The 20,116-nt window shown below is 41.8% G+C and overlaps 1 protein-coding gene across 3 annotated transcripts in view; it reads right to left on the reverse strand.

Annotated features, from left to right (window-relative positions):
- Pde4d (phosphodiesterase 4D) overlaps positions 1-20,116 on the reverse strand; it is a 798,677-nt gene that overhangs the window by 48,619 nt on the left and 729,942 nt on the right. The gene's annotated exons all lie outside the window — the stretch shown is intronic.

Genomic DNA, 20,116 nt, shown 5'->3' on the forward strand with positions numbered 1-20,116 from the left:
CAGCCGGGAGGCGCGGCTGTGCGCGCGTGTGTTTGCTGCGCTGCTGTGGAGCTGTCTTGCACCAGAGCAGCGGAAAACCCGGCGTGGAGCACCCGCCGCCCGCCGCCCGGGGTCCCCGCGGGTCTCAGGCGGGGCTCGATCGTCCCCCAGCGCGCAGGCGCGTGTGATCGCACACCTGCCCCGCGGGGACCCTGGGGCGCACAGTGGAGTCCTGGGCCCTCTGCCCCAGCGCAGCCTGCCAGGCCCGGGCGTCCTGCGCGCAAGGTGACTTAGGACAGGCACTACCCTTCCTGCAGGTTTAGGTTTGCAAGTTTCCCTGGGTTTGTGTCCCAAAGGTTAGGAATTACTTACTCAAAGGGGATTATGGGAATAAAATAATTTCTACTGGAGGCAGACTGTCAGTATCCAGTGAACCCCTCTAAAATTTGGGTTAGATGTAAACAGACAAACCATAATGTTGAGGGATCAGAATGCCTTAGAATGTGACAACAGGCTACACTTCACCATTAACAAAGAGTTACCTTAAAGGAACAGCAATGGGAATGAGTGGGGCAAGGAGAGTTCACACATTCCCTGAGGGGGTGTCTCCTCTGCAGAATGCAGAACAACATCCTGGACTTGGGGCTCCCAAGACAGAAAGTTTAGAGGTCTATTTCTGCTCACTGTGGATGAAATGAACTACCAGAAGCATTGTGGGGAAATGGGTTCTGTTGATAAAAGCAGAGCCAGGAAACTTGGGCACTTTCCCTAACCCGATCAGTTCTAAACAATAACGGCAATATTATTTCAGAAAGAGAAAAGTCGAAACCCCAGAGCTCTATACTACAAAACTGACAGCAGACAGCAATGCCTTCCGTGAAGTGGTGGGGTTCCCTTTTCATCTCCTGCTCTACAGTATTGTGGGGAAAAGAAATTCTGTCCAAATGTAGATTCCATTAATTATCAGACATGACAAAGAACCTCAGGATTCTGGGATTTCCTTAAGTCTGTAAAAATTTCAGTAACTTTGAGAGTGTGTGAGGCTTGCCTCGTGGCTTGTCCTTCAACATGATCGAGCTGTCTGCTCTCCATTTTGACTGCCATGTATTGAAATTTGCCTCTCTTACTGTGCTTTCCCCAGTCACCAATCTCCAAACAGAACTTAAGTCAGCAATTGCTTAACCCTCTTTAACTGGAATTTAAGGTTGATACTTCTTTAACAATGGATCCAGCAGAATTCAGTTTTCTGTACTATATTTCAGTCTTTATTTTTTTTTTAATGAGGAACAAAAGTTCAGGAGAGTTTCAATTTAATGTTTCGAGACACTTAGACAAGGGCTTTCCCTTTACGTGGGTGAGTGGTATAGCGACATGAGCAACTGATTTCACAAGATCCAGTCCATATTCCAGTCATAGCTTAGCCATTTTGACTACTAGAAATCAAGTAAGGTCACATACAGACATCCCAAAATGTTCCGTGTGCTCTCTCTATATTTAAAGAATGAAATTACCCTCCAGCACTGGTACATCCTGGTGAGAGAATCTTTACATACAACAGAATGAACACATTTCTTTTATAAAACCATTGGTGGATTTGTCGAGTTAGAATTTTCTTCTTTCGGTCCTAGACTGAGGCAGTGTGACTAGCTACAGATTTTCAAGGTCATTATTAAGTGTTCACGTTCAGGAATTTTAACCCCCACTGTTCTAAGCCATGGTGTAACTGACATTTAGGTCCCTCCTCCCCTGGCGAGGGGGGGAATTCAATGTAGAGTTGCCAGCTATCCTACAGGAAATTGAGTCACCACACCAAACAACACACCTAAATGTCATCTGCAGCTAGCTGGACAAACACAGCGAACCAGTTTTATGTTGGCCTTTACCAAGAACACACATCACATTCGTTAATAAAATGCCCCCCTAGGGGGTCATATAGGCTGTGGCCCTCCTTAAAAATGTATGGAAAGGCTTCTATTTAACTGTGTGTGCGAATCTTGCTTCATTTGAGAAGCTGCTAAAAGAAAACACCCCACCAAACACTGTTGGCTGAACTCCATGTAGACTGGGAAAGGGCTGTGCCACAGCCAGTCGGGCAGTTGGGGAATGACAATAAGCATTGACTGTTATTCTGTGTTCTTCAAGGCACCCTGAGCTGTGCAATCCCCATGCGTCTGCTTTAACTCTCCGGAGGATAATTAATACTCAATGTTTGTGAGCCAGCACTTGGCTTCCGTCATAGAAATGTGCGCAAGGGTTCCCCTGACACATGGCCTGAAAGCTTGCCAAGGGCTCCAGGAGAGGATGCAGAGGCAGCAGCTTGTCTTTGAAAGGGAAGAGCACCGTCAGCTAGGAGCCACAGCAGTTGGCTAGGGGTTGAGCTCCTTTTCTTGTGAAATGTCGGACCCATTACTCTTACCCACAACTTACTGAGAGGTTAAAAAAAAAATTCCTGCTATAGGACATGAAACTTTGTAACTGCTAGCTAGTTTCTTTGTCAATATTTGTGGGGCTAAAGGTCAGTGTAAGTCCATAGTCATTCCTAGAGAGGCCTACAAGAGAGAGGGGGGGGGAAGGGAGGAAGGGAGGGGAGGGGAGGGAGGGTAGTGAGAGAGAGGGGGAGGGGGGAGGGAGTGTGAGAGAGAGAGAGAGGGGGAAGGGAGGAAGGGGGGGAGGGAGGAGAGAGAGAGAGAGAGAGAGAGAGAGAGAGAGAGAGAGAGAGAGAGAACAGACAAACAAACTTCGGGTGTCATTTGCTACTTACTCTTCCTAAAAATTCATACAGAATGATCACAGCTGACTCTGATTGCTTTCAAATTAAAGCAAATACATCAGTCAGCTTCTAAGAGAAAATGCTCAAACATGCCTTTTTAATTAATTCCAGTTCCTCCTCAGCCAATCCCCACTTAAAAGTCCTTTGTTCCTAAGGGGAGAATTGATGGTGTCTGGGGTAGGTAGACTTCTGCCTCACACGTGAGCTAATCACTCCTCAGCTCTGCTACAGGAAAAGATCTGTACGGGTTAGCTCTAGTGCATTTTATCTGATGGGAAATACATGAAGGCCTGGCTTCTCTGTGCGTGTGTGCAGGTGACATACTGAAGCCGAGAGCTGACGGCAAGCGGCCCCTCATACCCTAGGATATTTCTGGAATCACCTTCTTGTATTGAAGTATTTTTAAATCTTACAAAATCTATAAATGTTCACTCCTGGCTTCAAAGCTATGTTCAAAGTGAAGATGTGTGTAATTTTGTGAATGTTCTTCCTATCTCTCACTAGCTGTGAATCTTTTTTTCCCCTCCTAAAGCTGACGAGTGCTCTAGTAGAATTTTGCAAATGGCTTGAGGTCTATTCATGTCTAGTCTGATCAATAACTCAACGTTTATAAGGCAGTACGTGTCGTGAACTTTATTAGAGTTCACAGAAACACAGTGTGTATGTGTGTGACCCTTATCCAAGGGGAGACTAGAGCCCATCGCCGATGACAACTTTAGCACCATACGGTAAAAAAGGAAGGAGGTGAATGGGCTGTGGGACAATAAAAAAGAGGGCTGTTCAAGTCCTATTGGACACAGGTGGGGCAGGGAAACCTTAATTTTGAGAAAAGAAGCAGAATGCGGCAGTTACTAGAGATTGTCAAAACCACCCGCACACCTTCGGGCCCATCTAGGAGAGCCTTCTAGGAACAGTTGACTGAAGGGCCAGGAGCCTTCTTGAGTGTGAGCAGCATTAAATCATCAGCCAGGACCCCCGATTGAACAAACAGGGTGAAAACAGCAAGTCAAGTGGGTATCAGCACTTCCCCTGTTCTCCATGAGATGTGATCCGTACGGAGTGCCAGTCATGTGTGCCTGCCTTCATGAACCTCATACGCCTTCCTTACATACACTGACTCTGCTCACGTTGCTTGTGTGGTTTCTCGGGCATTTGATGATAGTATCAATCACTAATGCATGGAAGAGAACAGGGGAAGGCAGAAAGGATATTTCAGATGATCAAAAGCAGCAAACACCTGGACCTATGAGCAATGAATACCCATGGCCGTGCATGGAGGAGACAGAAGTGTCCCAGAGAGCCTTGCTCAGGGGAAAGGGGCATGGAAGAAAATCTGAGAAATCTGGCACATCAGCAGACACTGGCTGTGCAAGTCTCAGGGATCAGTGGGTGGGAATGTTGGACTGTGTTCACAAGTAGGAGCTGTTGAATCACTCAGCTCACTGTGTGATGTGGATCTTGCTTTGTTCAAGGTGGAATACTCTAGGATTGCACAACACATGGGATTGTAGGAGGTAAGACCAGTGAACAAGAATATTGCTTTTGGAAATATTTATGTTATATTAATATATAAAACTGCTTATATGAGACAATCTCTGGATTAAAATCCCATAAAAGCAGCTGGGATGGTAGCACACACCTTTAATTCCAGCACTAAGGAGGTAGAAGTTGGTGGATCTCTGTGAATTCAAGGCCATTCTCATCTACCAAGAGAGTTCCAGAACAGTCAGGGCCACACAGTGACACCCTGTCTTAAAAAACAAAACAAAACAAACAAATCCTACAGAGACATTTGATTCTCTCATTTGTTATACATAAATAGAAGGTCTTGCCCAGTATGACTCAAGACAGTACTGGCTTTTTCTTCTTTAAAACTCTCAAGTTACTTTCTTCTACAAAGAAAAGTACAAGAATAAGGAGATGGGGGTTAGTGATACAGAAAGAAAGAAAGAAAGAAAGAAAGAAAGAAAGAAAGAAAGAAAGAAAGAAAGAAAGAAAGAAAGAAAGAAACTAAGGTTGGTGGATGGATGGATGATGGATGATGGATGGATGGACGGATAGGTGGGTGGATGGATGGACAGACAGATAATTTGGCTTATGAGATAACGGCACACTATAAATTTCCCTTCCTCAGTCTTTACAAAACTGGTCGAGGTAGTGAAATACTGAGTTGCTTTAATTCATTGAAGAGACTGAACTTAACACCAGGTTGTCTCAAGTACAAATGTCTTCCTGAGCTGGGAGTGCAGCAGAGAAAAAGCAGCAGGCCTCTGGGGCTCACTGTGAGAAGGGATGGGCTTTTATTCACAGAACTGGAGTGCAAGCCAGTTGAGATCATATATCTGGGTTAGGAACCCCATGGACATGTAATCAACTATGACCAGGTATTATTCCTTGAGAGATATTGAAGAAATAGCAGTTTACACATCCCAATACCTGCAAAGCACAATTCACTGATTGTGATTGAGCTCAATTTTGGGATGGTGTGCACATTTCACATTTAAAACTAAAATATAAATTATTTCAGGAAAATAAAGTTATTGCTGGATAGGAAGTCCTGGAATATTCATTTCTGCCCATCTCCTTCCCACTCCCACCATATTCCCACGTAGTCCTTAACCAATAAACTCAACAGCTTCTTCTTCATTTCTCCAATCACCTGCTGTAATCCAATCTCCATCTGTTCATTTCTACGTGGCTACAATATCTTCCTGTCTTCCTGGGTTCACTTTTTCTCAGGATAGATCAGAAAAGTCCTGAATAGACTTTGTTTTCAACGCGTCATGAGTCTGATGTGCAAGCCCCCATCTCCTTGAACTATTATCACGCTTATGTTCACAGAGAACTTTTCTTCCCCTTGCTTTAATTACCTTTGTAAACTCTGCCCTTGGCATCCCCCAACAGGACTGCAATGCCTGTGGGGAAAGGGTGTGGGGAAGAACCACTCGGGAGATGGTTCAGGAACAGTGCCTGCTTTATTGCACATGGGCAACTGCATACCTAGCGGTAGTCCATCAACTGTGATGAGTTAGCACAGTACCTTGGGCTAGACAGTGAGCATTCATGCTGTCAGAGTCTGTGTTGAGGAAGAAGCACATAAAAAAGACACGTGCAGATTGTGGACACGTCAGCAGCAGGGCAGTTACGGGCTACTCAAGCTACCTCAGGTCTGTGCTCTGACTTCTGAGAATATGCAGGAGCACGATGCGCCACATTTCTTACTTAGAAGCACAGTGTGCCAGGTAGGCCAGTCAGCCAGGTCATTGCCTGCATTTTCTCCTACAAAAAAGTGGGTTTTCTTAACCAGCCCATCTACAACGTTACCTTCTCAGTTGTTCAGCCTGGACATGGTTTTGCTAGCCTTTGTCTCTGTGATTTTCTGTACTTGTATCTAGGCAAATAGAAAAGGAAAAAGAAAAAGAAACAAAAAGAAAAGAAGAACGCATCTAGGATAGATACTTATATTTACAGGATTTCAGAAGATAGTTATGTGTCAATAATCAAGGAGTATCCTAGTTTTGAAACACAGAAGAATATTTTTTCCAAGTCAGATTCAAGCAGCAATATAGTCTGACCATGGCTCCTTAGATATATTCATTTCTCTCTCTCTCTCTCTCTCTCTCTCTCTCTCTCTCTCTCTGAAGAGCTTCAGGAAGAGACATTTCCAGAACTTAGGTGTAGTTAAGCAAATCAGTGTTTTGCTTGTTAAATATGGATATTAAAATCTAAATGACAGGGAATAAACACACACAGCAGTGAGTGTAAATTGAAATTACATCATAATTAATATATAGGTAAGAAACTTGGGCAGCAATAGTCAAACACAGTAAAAATCATGGCTACCCTAAACCACAACTGAAAGAAGGCATTCTCCCGAAGATGTAGTGAGGGCCTTGCAGACCCCATGCGTGAGCAGCTTGGCACAGTGGTCACCTTCCCTTCCAGTAGCCATGACTGCCTTTCTATTTCCCCTTCAATACAATACTCAGCACTACGTCATAGCCTTCGCTATGTCATTATTATGTCTTCCAGTTCACTCTCATCTCATCCCGTTTGTTTCCCTAAGCCCAAACTCTGTCCACATGTATACATTGCTACATTTTCCTTTTCTTTTCCAAGAAGTTACTAAGCCTCACGCCTTTGATAAAATCTTCCCTGAAACATGATGCTTCAGTCTTAAGAATATTTTTGTGACCTTTATGACTCTAACTGCCTTGTGTATCTGTACATGTTTTCACCACAGACTTTATTCTTATGTGTCCTGTGTAGACCACCATTTACATCTTTGACTCCCCTCCCTGGCAGGCACCTTAAATGGCTGCCCATCAGGGGGTCATGGATGGAAGGTGAACTCTCTCTTATCTCTGCAATTTAAAAGGCATGGTGCTTCTTAACTTTTTTTGGAAGCCTAATACATCCTTGGAGAATCTTATTCAAATATACCCAGAAAATTTAGCATAAATTCATATGACCAATATACATATATTTTTAAATTCTAAAAGTGTGCATAGGCCTTCCCAGAGTTACCAAGGACTCTAGGTTGAAAACTAATGTCTAAGGAAGGGACAAAACATATTTTGATCCACACTGACCCCGGAAACATATTCAGGATCTGCCCTCTTCTTTAACTATCTTAAAAATCACTGCTTGACATCCAAGCCTCTTTCACTGTAAGTCATCTAAAGGAAAGTAATACCAGAGATACAGTCATTACATTTAAAATAATGGAAGTGTGTTAAGGACACACATGCTTCCCAAAAGACTGGGACTTTTGTGTTAGACAGAGCTTTCAGAATTGTTAAAGTCAGGGCTGGGGATATGGCTCAGCGGTCTACATCGCAAACATGAAGATCAGAGCCCCAGATCCCTGGCATCTGGGTAAAATTCAGGTGGGTGTGGTGTAATCCTTGCACTTGGGAAGAAAAGACATGGATGCCACTGCAAGCTACTAACCAGACTACCTGAATTGGTGAGCTCCAGGTTCAGTGAAAGGATCTGCTACAGAAAAGTATGTGGGGAGCAACCAAGGAAGGCACTAAATGTCTACCCTGGCTCCATGTAAACATATGCGTGATAACTCACATACACATGTGCTTTTACACCTGTACACGTATAAAGCACATGTGGTGGTTTGAATCTGCTTGGTCCAGGAAGTGGCGTTATTAGAAGGCATGGCCTTGTTAGAGTAGGTGTGTCTAAGGTGGAGGAAGTGTGTCACTGGGGGTGAGCTGTGAGACCTCCTCCTAGCTACCCGGAAGAGAGTTTTCTCCTCGTTTCTTTTGGAGTAGGATGCAGCACGCTCAGCTCCTTTGCTAGCACCATGTCTGCCTTCATGCTAGCATGCCTCCTGTTATGATGATAATGGACTGAACCTCTGAACTGTAAACTAGCCCCAATGAAATGTCCTTTATAAGAGTTACCTTGGTCATGGTATATTTTTATGGCAATGGAAACCCTAAGACAGCTCGCATATAGAAAAAGAAAAGAAAACCATATATACTATGGACAGAGCCTCAGAAAGACAAGAATTTCTTATGCTAATATTTATTCTCATTGTATGATATTCCCATAAATGAGAATACAAAGCCATTTATAAACTGGAGATTATACCAGGGACAGGCCCCCTGCCCCAGTTTCCTCCAGGAAGTATAATGTCAAACCAGAAAAAGCAGGACCTTGAATTGCTCAGATCTGGGACTCTAGAATTCTACCTGTGTAATTGTTCTATGCAATTCTTATGTAGCACTTGCACATTTGCCTCTATTTGATAAATTAGAGATTAACCATTGTTATGAAAAATGGATATGAAAATAAGTGTAAAACCCTAAGGGCAGTATCTGATTTATAGTAAATACTCAAACAGTACTAAGTATCCTGACCCACCTTACAAAGTAGCTTACTTAAGCTAATCTTAAGATACTTAGACTATGGGAACACCTTTATTAATATTCCTGATCATAAAGCAATTATAATTTTTCTATCAACAGCATCAACACTTAAATGCTAATCAACTAAGACCTGAATGTGAATGAAGAACCCCAGACCCAGAAGAGCCTTTGTTAGACTGTACCAAGCCATGCACGGTCCCTGTACATGAAAAGATGATCAGGCCACAATATCGGCCACAACCGAGCATCACGTCCAAGGCGGTTACAAGAAGAATCACTGCAAACACCTCCCAAAGCATGTGCCAGGGAACGCAACCGTTACAATATTCTTGCAAATAGACATCTTTGGCTAAACAAGCTTCATGTGTGCAGAGAAACCACGTGTGCAGCTGCTTTCCAGAGATTTGGAATGGCTGTGAACTACTCAGAAGCTAGTCTGTCACTTAACAATGTCATCTAAACTTCAAATTATTTTCTTTCCTTTGCCATTATAATCTCTTGATAAATGGTACCTTAAAACAAGACCCATAACTCATATGTCAAATAAATCTGCAAGATAATCATAATTATGCAACACATAGGTTTCTACAAATTGGGTATCTCCATTTTAAAATCTTCACTCCTCCTGACTTTACAGTCCTACTGTGTACGTATATATGCATATGATATATATATGCATCCATGTTTGCATTCATGTACACATTGTATCTGTAAATTATTTTGAAATGGGATCTTGCTACATTGCTCAAGCTAGTTTTGAATTATCTGCTGACTTTAGCCTCTGGAGTAGATAGGTTTACAAGTTGGTATGTGTAACTTTGCTCCTCGTTTTCTTCCTCATTTTTCTCCTCAAAGAGCAATCAAAAGCCCCATCCACATCTACAGCTTCTCTGTGATGTGCTAGTTGCTGTAAAATTCAAGAACATGAAAGATTCAGTGACCCAGGCCTAGGAAAGATCTTACAATATCATGAAGAGAAAGTCACACAAGATCCGCTGCTGTCCACTGACGGTCTGAGGTGGTATATACATCATTCATCTGAGAGTACTGCTGGAGTTCAGAGAAGGGGAGTGGGGGTATGGACCGAGGCTGAGTGAGAAGAGAACATGGAAGAAGATGTCCTGAATGAAAATCAGCCACAGAGTCTGATTTGAAAGGCTTTGGGGGCGGGGGGGGGAGAGTCAGGTTAGCACTGTTTCCAAATAGAAGACATTGCTGGGTCCTGAAAAAGGCTTGCACTCATGGGCAGTAAAGGAGTGGAAAAGATCCCTTCCAGGGAGAGGTGGGAAAGAGAGTTGAAAACATAAACATGTGGCCCTGAGCTAATGGATATTGTGGGCATTAGGTAAGTGCACTAGTCGTCCAGGAGACAAGGCAGGGCATTAGGAAGGCACTGTAGTGCTGGGGTGGGAGGTACAGGGAGCAGCAGACTCCTGGAGACAGACCCTGTAATGCTGCTGTCATTTGCCACAGAAGCACTGGGTCCAAACAGCAGCTGGGTAAGCCAGCATCATGTGGAAACCTTGGACAAAGTGTTTTCTCTGTATTTTAGTTTGTTCTTTTGTATGGTAGGACCCCAAAACACATCCCTTAGAAGGTTACTCTGGCCATTTTCACACATTTTATTGGATTTTTAAAGACTATCAAAATATCCACGTCCTAATTTCTTTTTAATTGGACTTGCTTAAGTTTAAATGCATGATGTATTTATAAAATATTTACTAAGTCTACCACATGTAATGTGTAAGAGCTGCTTTTTTATAACTATCATCTCCTCCCACTCTCTTCCTAAAACACAATACTAACAGAGGATCTTGCTTTGGTATGTCCTTTTGATACTGATAGGAGACCACAGTTTCCTGTACCTCTCAAAAAATAAGACAACTAACAAATTCACAATAATTCAGCATATCCACTATTTTACTGGAAAATGACTCAATATTTTGAAAGTGTTCTGTCTTTGTGAACTCCAGGCCCTAGCCTACCCTTTCAGTACCCCTTCAAAATCCCCCCAAAAGTAACCAGAGAACTCAACTTCTGTGGGGTGTCACTGTGGCCTTCTGGATGTCTCCATTCATTCATTCAGGGTTTGGAAGGATTAAATGAGATCCACTGGCTTATATTCATCAGCGAGATGCAGATGTGTACACACAAGCGTATGTATGTATATTCTATACTATGACACAGATGGTTTGCTCAAAATTGGATGTACAATGAATGCTATTGTTAGCTGTGCTCCTTTTTGAAGCTTTGTGAGTGCTGGTTGCTAGTATAAAATCATGCACAGGAATTTTGTGATAGTATTTGTTTAAAATAAGATGTTAATAGTCAAAATTGTTAATAGTCTTTAATAAGCCATGTCTTAGTTTCACTGAAAAAAGGAATAAGACAAATATATACATACATCATGCAAATTCAATCTATGTATAATTAAAGCAGTATAAAAGCAAATATAAGTGTGTATGTATGTATATATTTATTATATGCACACAGATTCATATTTTATCCAGTGTACAGGGAGTGGGAACAGAACCTCATATGAAATGATATTTTTCCTTACAAAGTCCATTTCAATCTGTTGTTTTCTATTCTACATAATCTACTAAAGTATTGCTATAACCGCTAGGTTGAAGCATACCAATTTGAAGCATACCAATTCATTTGAAAATATAAGAGCCAGAATTAGCATGTCTGATGAGTGCAAGTTTTATTCTTGTGTTTCATCCCTCCCCTTTGTAACCCCCACACCTGCTTCTCTCCTTCATGTGAGAAATCCAGTATTGGGCTCTCTGTGGTATAACATATTTATAAATATGTTCTCTGCACATTTGTGAGATCCCTTGGAGCACTTTGTATGCTAGGTATATAAAGCAGAGGGCACTCACTAAGAGGCTATAAAAGGCACCACATTGAGAGAGCAAAGAAATGAACAAATGAAAATGGTTCCAGTTAGCCAGATTGTAGAGAGCACAAAACACTATTGGAATGTTGGCCACCTGTTGCTAGACTTTGTCTTTTAGAATCCTATCAGCCACATTTTTTAAAAGTTAAGTACTTTAAGAAACAATTAAGAGCATGGGCTTCAGTGATTCAGTGATCATACTCCCTACCCTCACCCGTGTGTGTGTGTGTGTGTGTGTGTGTGTGTGTGTGTGTGTGTTCAGGTATGCTGACTAGTTTTATGTCAACTAGCTTGACACAAGCTAGAGTCATCAGAGAGAAGCTTGGGACCCTCATCTGAGAAAGTACCATCATAAGATCATAAGGTCAGGCTGAAGAGAAGCCTTGTAGGACATTTTCTTAATGATTTCTACAGTAATGGATATGAAAGGTTGAAATCCATTATGGGTGATGCCACCCCTGGACTATTGGTCATGGGTTCCCTAGGAAAGCAGGCTGAACAAGCAAGGGGCATCAAGTTAGTAAGCGGCACTCCTCCACAGTCTTTTCCATTGCCTCTGTCTCATCCAAGGTCCCTGCCCTGTTTTAAGTTCCTGCCCTGACTTTCCTCAGTAATGAACAGTCATACAGAAGTTTAAGCCAGAGAAACCTTTCTTCCCCAAGTTACTTTGGTCATGGTTTTTTATCATAGCAATAATAACCCTAAATAAGACTCTCTCTCTCTCTCTCTCTCTCTCTCTCTCTCTCTGTGTGTGTGTGTGTGTGTGTGTGTGTGTGTGTATTTGTCTATGGAACACCTCAGATAACCGCTTGCCCTAGCCCATGTGTGGAAGTCCCAGGACAACCTCAGGTACTGTTCCTTCGGGTTTATTTGAGACAGACTCTCTTGCTGCTTGCTTTTTCATATGCCAGGCTCCTTGGGCCACAGCCTCTGGGGATTCTCTTATTTCCGCCTCCATCTCATCATAGGAGCAGTGAGATTTCAGACCTGCGCATCCACATCCAGCCCCTATGGGTCCTGAGAGTTCAAATTCAGATCCTTGTACTCGTATGGCAAGAAGTTAACCCACTGGCGCATCTCACAGGCTTGAGCTTGCCTTCTCATTAGTAACGGAAGCTTTCCTGAGAGTAGTATTGTACCAAGTCCCACGGGGAGTTGATAATTTCAAGGTGGAAAAATTAAACACTGCCAGACATGCCAGACACGGTGGCCTACACATGTGAAGGAGGAGGGGCATAAAAACTGTGAGTTTGAGATAAGAGGGACAAACATAGTAAAACCCATCTCTAAATAAATAAGTAAATAAATAAGTAAATAAATAAAAGCACCTCTTGCATGTGGGATGCCAACATGGGGTCAATGAAGGACTATTTCATGTGAAGTTAAGAGATGGGGTCAATGAAGGACTATTTCATTTGAAGTTAAGAGACGTATTTTTTTTCTGGTTCTAGCAGTTACTTAGGAACAGCCTTCACCAAGTGATTTCAGCTGTCACTGGACCAACTGGATATTCTATGAGCTGAGCTTCGAGAAACAAAAACTGACCCAAAATACTTGATCCTGATGGCCTAACACCGATCTATGACCCAACAGACCAGAGAGCACTATTTCCCCAAATCACATCTGTGTCCTAGCCCTCCCCTGAATCAGCAAATAGGGAAAGCACATCATTCTATTTGGCCCTTATTCTCCTGTGCAGTTCTTTAAAATCTTAAAAATTAACTATTGCCTGCATTTCTGGAGACCGTTTCTATTTTCAATACCGCTTATGCAATCTTATATTTCCAGAGCATCTCATCAATAGTAGAAATATGTACCCTTATTCCACACAATATCCTAGACTTCTACTGATCTGTGGTTTATCCACACTTCAGGCAGGCTCTGCAAAGGCTCTCTAGAGACAACTCTGCTGACCAATCTTCCACATCAACCGATGCCTTCACCTCCACATCTTGACATCAGATTTCCTGTCAGCCTTGTCTACATATTTGGCCTCAGTAAGTTATTATTTTTTTTAATTTCGATTTATTTTTCTTACTTGCCACTGGATCATCCAGATGGTCAAGTTCCTGTCTTTCATTGCCTGCTTTTGTCATGTGGAAGCTCCCTAGAGGAAACTCTGCTTAGACTCCAATGACGCAGATGATAAGGTCTTCACAGGAGGGGCAGGAAGGCCCAGGGTGGAGGAAGTTGGTCCTCCAGTCATTGAGGGAGGGAGACACTCAGGAGCTGATTCAGGGGAAGAAGTTAGGGAGTTAAAGGGAATTCACAGCATCGGTTTTGTTTCAAAGAGCAAGTCCTTTCCACAGACAAAGTTAGACAACTAGATGCTACTATGATCCTCCTGCGTCTATTGAAATATTTGCTTCACTCCTTATCTCTCAGTAAAAAGTTGTTGACTGCCCAGAGGACCTAGGATTCTATGAGATGCTCCACAGGCAGAGCTATAATCAGAAGATCTTGGCTTTAAGAAGTTCACAGTCTAGTGGCACTGTTTGACAAAGCAACAATAGGCTGTTTTCCACGGTGTTGTTAGGACAAGAGGAATACAGGGAAATGGAACAAAGGTCATGGGACCTAGCCATGGCTCCCGGGGAGGATGTCACTACACCGGGTTTTGCAGGCTTGTTTAGAGTTTAGAGGATGGTGTGGTTCATGGAAACAGGCAAAGATTCCTCCTAGCTCTAGACCTCTTTCATACCATAACAAAATCGAATCCTCATCTGCTAACTCTCTGAACTGTCTACAGTGGAAGCCTCGGTGTAATGGAGCAGAGCGAGGAAGCCGCCATGCTGGAGCAAATTGGTAAAGAAAGCATGTCAAAGTGCCTAAATGGGTAGGAAAGTTTGCCAATCCAAAACTGACACCCGGGACACACTGTCTGGGAATGGCCATTCCAGAGACAATTGTTAGAGACAGAAAAGAAAACCTGCGGGCTTCCAGCTGAAGAGGAGAAGAGAATTTAGCATTTTCTGAACCTCATTCAGTTTCACAGCTTGAATCATGTGCTCGCTGCTACCATTGCCTCCCTCTTCCCCTTCGACTTCCTCCGGTGCTCCTAGGACACTTGTGGGACAATCAATCTCAACTGTCAACCTGATGAGATCTCCTGTAGGAAACGACCTCTGAAGGCACCTGTGGGAGATTATCCTGATTGGATTAATTGATAAGGGGCAATCCACCCACCTAGGCACCATTGGAGATGTCAGATTACAGACTAAGGCCATCCCTGTCTCTAGACTTAACCGTGAAGGGCACCATATACGCTTGAGGTACTCCTATGAGAGAATTAACTTACATATCTTTATTCTCTATTTTGTAAAAATGGCAATTACTAGTATAGAAAAGCCAAGAATGGTTTCTGGTAATTAAATAAGTCTCTGACTCTAAAGTGGCCACATTTGAAAAATGGTAAATGCTCAGAAAGCTGTAAAATTATGAATTCTGTGTGCAGGCAACTAGAGCATGTTGGGACTTTAATTATGTCAAGAGCTCGCTCTAGCACTTCGCTCTTCCTGGAGATGCTGTTATCCATCACTGCGATGAGACAGTCATTTGGCCTTCTCATTTTGGAAATTGTAAGAGCACAAATTGTGGACATCTCTCTGAGATTATTTACCTAATTGAACGAGGTGTTTTAGCTCTGACATTCTAAATCTCCAGTTTGTCTCTGATTTGGTCAGAACAACTCAGATGGGTGGTAGGAACAAGTTTGAGGGTGGAAAAGAAACAGATAGGAAGCTCTGGGATGAGAGAACCTTACCAGGGAGTAGACTGGCCTTTTACTTCTGACACATTATGCAAAATTAAGAGAGTGCTGGGAAAAATATAGGTTACTAAGGAATGAGTTACTAACATATGATGACTATAACATATGATGGGATATATATGTTGATACATGGGAGTCAAATCAGAAATTAGTTCTCAAAGTCACTGATTCCCTAAATACTCTTATCACAATAACTTATTGCTAAAATGTTTGTAAGTTGGCACGCATATATGTGTGTGTGTGTGTATATATATATATATATATATATATATAATTATAACTGGCCTAGAACTTGCCAGATTGGCATTTGTTATCCCAGCTGCATCATCAATAGCACCACACTTGACCATGAAAAAGTACTCTTATGAATGTCAAATCGGACACTTTAATTATGAAAGATTCACTGCCTATAGTTTAGCTGTTCATATATCTCTTCCTTGGAGTCAGGGAACCACAGTCTGGTTATTTCCTCTGTGTACACAATTAGTGTTTTTTCTTCTGAGAATAAGTTGCCCGTCCTGCACACACAAGCAAAGAGAACTACTGATAACTATGCTCATAAATCTATTGCAGTCTAGAAGCCATACTCATTTGAAAATTCTAATGTAGTAATTAAACTCAAGAGTCTCGAGTTAAACTGCACCTTAATAATGTAACTTATTTTTTTCAAAATCAGTTAAGGCCTTCTACTGTGATCTGGGATAAGAGGACAGCCAAACTTAAAAACGTGGCTGGTCAAAGCAATCAGACACCTCGCTTCATTCTGTCAATAACAATGGCAATTTAGCCAGTTCTTTTCACTACTGGGGATGTAATTGCTCTTGCCTTTAAATTCTTGTAATGATGGAACAGCTGCAATTACTTATTACTTTTTAGGAACATTTGGCTACACCATGTTTCGGTGTTTCTCTAAACCCTATTAAACCAGCTCTGTGATTAGATATTCTTCCTATGAAGGGGCATGTCTGCCTCGAGTCCACAAAATGGTAGCCGCTGTCTACCCTAATCCAAGACTTTGTAGCAGAGGTAAAAGGAATTAGCTCCCTACTGTTTTCTTCATGTCAGGTGCCTGTTCGGAGCTATCAAATTTGGCTTGCCTCCCGGAGAACAGTCTTGTCGGGACACGCAGCTTTATCTCACATGTAACTTTAGAATTCTATGCTAAGGTCAAAATGTACCTGCAGTTCTAACTTAGAGGAGGCTACCCGTTTGTAAGAATACAAAGAGTATCAAATGATTTGGAGACCGTGAACCACTTGTATTCTCTGCTCCCAGCTTCCTAGTGGGCATGTAAGCTCTATGGTTGGGAATCCAACCTGGTGCCTGACAAAAACGAGCGAAAACTTCATGACTATGCTCACACGGGAAAAGACCATCCCATCAATTATTACAGATAAGGCACTGCGGGCTGGTAGCAAATATTTAAAAGGCACGTTCCATTATCAATAAGCAACCCGAGGCAAAGAGTATTAATTATCTTCTCCTACTAATGCTTCTCTTCTTTGGTTGCATTAGATTCCAATTTTCGACACACTACTGTACCAAATAGAAGGACATTTTAGCTTCTTTCCAGTCAAGCACTGTCACTGGACTGGTGAATGAATTCATAGCGGAAGTACCATGTAGCAATTCCAGGATCTTTCCTTAAAAGTTATAGGTCAGGTATCTTTTTTGTCTGCTTATCTTGTTCCTTAACTCTTTCTTTTTGGTTAAAATGATAAGTTGATGGCGTAAGCTGAAGCAGCCAAGTTAGAACACTAGTAAAATTAGAGTCCACCTCTAACGAACTGACAAACGTGAAGCAGTATGTGTTCTTGAATGTTCTGTTGGATGGTGTTCCATATTCAGATTTTTAACACAAGAAATATATGTCGTCTGAGGCACCTCTGACAAAATTGTCTGCAATTATAGCCAAATGCCATCCATACTAACATAAACACCCAAACAAATGAACATACTTCATTGAGACTAAGCTTTCTTTCTCATTTGTTTGGTTAAGACATTAAGAGTTGGAGGGTCCTTTAAGAAATGTTTGTCCGTGTTTTGTCATTTAACACCAGTGTTCTTTATTCTTGCAGATCTGTTAACTTTAAATGTTTGTGGATCCATGTCAAGCCTGGAAGGTTTATTGAAGGACATACTGTAAATGCATGATCCAGGAATGGATACTTCGAAATGTCCAACATTTGTGAGCAAAAGTGTCCCTATGTAATCCCTCTGAGGTTACAGACCATGGCTACTTGTTACTAAATCCTCAGATCCTGGAGCAGCACTTGGCAATATGAAGCGACAAGGAAACTTGTTGCTTGACATTTGCCTGTGCTTGAAGAACCCTCATGTTGTTGGTAAGTCTATTTAGGGATGATTTTGCAGGACTGTCTCTATAATGTCTACTTCAGTTCCTAAGGAAGCACCCATCTTTAGAAAATTGTTCCTGAATCATGCCTTCCTCCTACAGAGAATCTCTCTGATGTTCTACATTCTTGAAGCACTGTCTGTCTAAGTTGGATCCCCCAGGGCATGATACACTTGGGTGGACAGACAGATGTGCTTACACTTCCTCAGAGAAAGGATGACATATGTCTTAAATGCTAGGTATCAAAATTATCTGTGTGGGCTGCGGAGTACAAATGTTGATCCATTTGCTCATAGCAGTATAAGCCCCTTGAAGTAATAAATATGAACTATATATAAGTGCTAGTTAGAGGGAAGAGCCCTACTACCCATTCCAGTAAGGGGACAGCATCAGCACTGTATTAGAATGGCTACTCTCTAGACCTGCTCCCTCCATAACCCAATTCAGTGTTCCCTCTACTTCTCAAGTGATGATGTCAGGAAGCAACACAATGGTGCTTTTAAAGTAGAAACCATCTCAGTCTTTCAAATGCTAGAGACAGATTCTAACAAGGAAGGAAAGGAAACTGCAGTCAAGTATAATATTTGAGAAAAGAATAGATAGAAGATAGGTAGGTGATAGATTAGATAGATAGATAGATAGATAGATAGATAGATAGATAGATAGATAGACAGACAGACAGACAGACAGATAGGAAAGAAAAAATACTGAAAGAAAATATATTCTAACTGACAGTATGTATCACTAAACAGATAATGCTTATTAATTAATGGCAGTGTCCCTTTCTCTAAATATCACTGTTTTATTTTCATTAAATAAGCCTGGTCCCTAGAATCTGTATTTTGTTCCTGCTCATCTCTTGGTGTGTCCTTGTGTGTCTGAAACTTGGAATGTTAGTGATACCATTTTTTTTCTCCCAGATACTTGAGCTAGCTATACTTCAACTAATACTTTGTGTCTTCCATCATTTAGTACCTGGGTCCTGAACCCAAATCTCCTGAGGTAAAAAGTTATAAATATGTGAGGCTATAAAAATTCAAAATGAATCAGATGTTTGAGACTATACTGTAGCTATATAGAGAAGTATCCCATTCCTAAGGGTTTTACATTATGAACTGGGGAGTTTAGTGATGGGAAGTTATGGTTTGTTCAGCTTTTTCTCAGGTGAATCAAATAAAAATTAAAGGTGTATATGTATGTCTACACGTATGTGTCCATGTACAAGTACACTCATGAAAAGAGAATCATGTAGACAAATGACTCAGAATCCTGGGACAAGTCAAGTTGAGTGTTATGTGCCTGGATTTTTTTTTGTACTACTTGTGATTCTTTTTAGCATGTTTGCTGTTATCCCCAAACTCATGCTTAAGGAAATCAGGCCAGTGGTGACGAACACCTAGGTGACTTGCTACTTCAGCCCTCATTTCTGCCCTCTCCTTACAGACACTTGGAGCACACACAGAGATTCATGCCTGTAACATGTATGTATTTTTTACTTATATGATGTGTACTGGTACACTGAATGAGCAGAGATTCAATCTTTCAATTGACCTATATAGCAGGCACTGGAGGAGACATTTGACCCAGTGATTTGACTTTTAAGATAATCATTTCAAAGACGTAATAAAATGTCACTCCTCATAAACAAGACTGCCCTTTTGTCCTTTAAGATTTGGTTGAAACTGGCCCATGGAGTTCAACTACCTGAGAAACATCCTTGAGAAAGACAGCCTAGGCAGGCTGCCCAAACCACAGGCTGTTGGCAACTTAGCCAAGAGTGACTTGTCAGAGCTGCTGACCTCCATGCTGCCGATGACTACAATGAACTGGAGAAGAGGCCTGGTTTGTTTTGAACACATTTACTATGATTGATGGCCCATATCTGGCAAGCTAGTTCACTCCCAGTGGAGATGAAAGTTTCACTCTTTGCCTCTTTCCACATTCCTGTTGGGACAGGTTTCACCCTTATTTGCCAACCACTTATAAGTCACTAATATTTGCTGCATAATGAACTCATTAGCTACTGAATGGATCCATGCTATACATAACATTCCCCAGTCAACATGAGCTCCTTATTACATTTCCTCCCTGAATGACTTTAGAAGCTTTCCTTCAGGGTGCAGAACTTCAAGGCATGGATCAACCAGCTAGAAAACTTTTGAGATGGGCCAAGGCCAGGACCAGAATCAGGTTAGGAAGTGGTCTATTATGAATGGCAGACTATAAACCAACCACATATCCATGATCAAAAACACCCACAAATGGACTCTGACCATTACGTGACTCAAGTTAGGTTGAGAGAATATCAGCCTTCTAAGCAAGTCAATTTCAGATTCTGACTAAAATAAATGAATAAATAAATAAATAAAATAACTAAAAGAAAGATTAAAATGAAGATAATTAAGGTTGCAGTGGCAAGGGGGTAGGGAATGAAAACTGCAAAAGAGCCAGA

This window comes from Rattus rattus, chromosome 3 (assembly GCF_011064425.1).
Source record: "Rattus rattus isolate New Zealand chromosome 3, Rrattus_CSIRO_v1, whole genome shotgun sequence".
Taxonomy (NCBI): domain Eukaryota; kingdom Metazoa; phylum Chordata; class Mammalia; order Rodentia; family Muridae; genus Rattus; species Rattus rattus.